Below are 2,279 nucleotides of genomic sequence, written 5' to 3' on the forward strand. Positions count from 1 at the left end.
CCCCTTTTTGTCTGCATCCTGAGCCCTCCTCTCCTCGAGCCTCGCCGTCTGCAGCGCTAGCTGGACCTCCAACACCCGGTACCTTTCTTCCAGGCTTGGACTCACTCCCGCTCCTGCTTCTCCGGTTCCGGCTGGGTTGCTCATGATGCCTTCTCCTGCACAAGCTGCTTTCAAAGACTGTCGGAATGCTGTGATGGGGCGATGAGCTGCTTGTGCGTAAAATCGTAGTCCCTCAGAGTTTGTTCAAGTCCACAAACCTCTGTCTGTGACGGAGCCCCTCAAACATGGCTCCTCTAGTCACTGGCAGATTCCGACAGTGGCTGCTTTCGGAATCGCTTCCAACATAAAAGCTCCTTAACGGAAACACGTCTTCTGGACTCACGGCGTGACAGTTTCCGGTGAGGAGTGGGTCTCCCTATGGGAGGTCCAGAAACCTCCCCACTGTTCTCGCTGGAAGTGTCCCTGAGCCATCCCTCCTGCTCGCTTTCCCTCAGAGACCCACCTCTCCCCCTGCTGGTTCCTGCTTCAGCTGCTGGGTCTCTCCCAACCTCCGTGAGCCCTTCCACCACCTTTCCCTCCGATGGCAGTTCCCTGACACCTGACTACCAGAGGGACTGGACACATTCCAATTTGCTTATAAAACGAAAAGATCGACAGAGGACGCTGTGGCGATTGCCCTCCGTGCCGTTCTTGCACATTTGGAGCAGCGGGGGGGTTATGCCAGACTGCTTTTTTTAGATTTCAGCTCGGCATTTAATACCATTCTACCACAACGTCTGATGTCTAAACTGGAAGATCTGGGGCTTCCGTTATCACTTTGTGGGTGGATATTGGACTTTTTGTCAGACTGCCCCCAGAGGGTTCGGTTGGGCCCTTATACCTCTAGTATGCTTAAGACTAACACAGGAACACCACAGGGATGCGTACTCAGTCCGCTCCTTTATATTCTCTACACGTACGATTGTGTCGCTGCTCACCCTAGTAATAGGGTTGTCAAATTTGCAGATGACACAACCGTGATTGGGCTCATCTCTGAAAGGGAGGGTGAAACGGACTATAGAGATGAGGTGGAGCGGCTGACAGAGTGGTGCAGAGCTAACAACTTGCTCATAAATACAAGGAAGACAAAGGAGCTTGTGGTGGACTTCAGGAGACAGAAGAGCAATGTCCAGCCACTTTTGATTGATGGGGTCTGTGTGGAGAGGGTAACAACGTTCAGATTTTTGGGCATTGAATTACAAGAGGATCTGTCCTGGAGTGTCAACACAAGGGGGCTTGTGAAGAAGGCGCAGCAGAGACTGTACTTTTTGAGAATTCTAAGGAAAAACCATCTTCCGCAGAAACTGCTGCTTGCCTTCTATCACTGTGCCATTGAGAGCGTGCTCACTTATGGCTTATGTGTGTGGTACGGAAGCTGTACTACCCGGGACAGGTTGGGGTTGTGCAGAGTTGTTAAGGCAGCAGAGAGCATTGTTGGCTGCCCACTCTCCACCTTAGAGCAGATTTATGCCACAAGGTGCCATAGGAAGGCACTGGACATAGTAAAAGATCCATCGCATCCTGGTCACTGTCTCTTCGAGCTCCTGCCGTCGGGACGGAGATACAGGATGATGAAGACAAGAACGAGCCGTCTTAAGAACAGCTTCTTCTCCAGAGCGATCTCGGCCCTGAATGGGAAGCCTGGACTTTGAAAGTCATCTAATCTTCCTTGCTGTATTATACTGTATTGTTTTAATTAGTGTTTTTATAGTTGTTTTGATTTTGTGTGGAGTGCCCTACCTGGGTGGATGGAGCAGCCAAGTAATTTCGTTGTCCCCGAGAGGGGGCAATGACAATAAAGATATTATTATTATTATTATTATTATTATTATTATTATTATTATTATTATTATTATTATTATTACCCAAAAGCACGCAACACAGTGAAGGCCGAAATAAGGTTATTCGTCTTCTTTCTATGCATTTTGACACAAAAAGCAAGTGTTTTGATTTCTTTGGGCTTATTTCACTTCCTTTTGCGTTTTTTTGACTGAATATGCATGCAAACCCAAAAACACGAAACGAAGTGAAATAAGCTCAAAACAAAGCTAATTCGTCGTCTTTCTATGCATATTGACACAAAAAACAAGTGTTTCCTTTCTTTGAATGAATATGCATGCACACCCAAAAACACGAAACGAAGTGAAATAAGCCCAAACAAAGCTAATTCGTCATCTTTCTATGCATATTGACACAAAAAAGAAGTATTTTGTGTTCTTTGAGCGAATATGCATGCACAC

General features: G+C 47.1%; 1 long non-coding RNA gene across 1 annotated transcript; it reads left to right on the forward strand.

Annotated features, from left to right (window-relative positions):
- The first annotated feature begins 626 nt into the window (after positions 1-626).
- On the forward strand, positions 627-1,855 carry LOC309523238. Its single transcript, XR_014215290.1, has 2 exons — positions 627-1,752; positions 1,794-1,855. It is a non-coding gene; the product is annotated as an uncharacterized lncRNA (long non-coding RNA).
- Positions 1,856-2,279: the final 424 nt, after the last annotated feature.

This window comes from Podarcis vaucheri, assembly GCF_965113315.1.
Source record: "Podarcis vaucheri genome assembly, chromosome: W".
Taxonomy (NCBI): Eukaryota; Metazoa; Chordata; class Lepidosauria; order Squamata; family Lacertidae; genus Podarcis; species Podarcis vaucheri.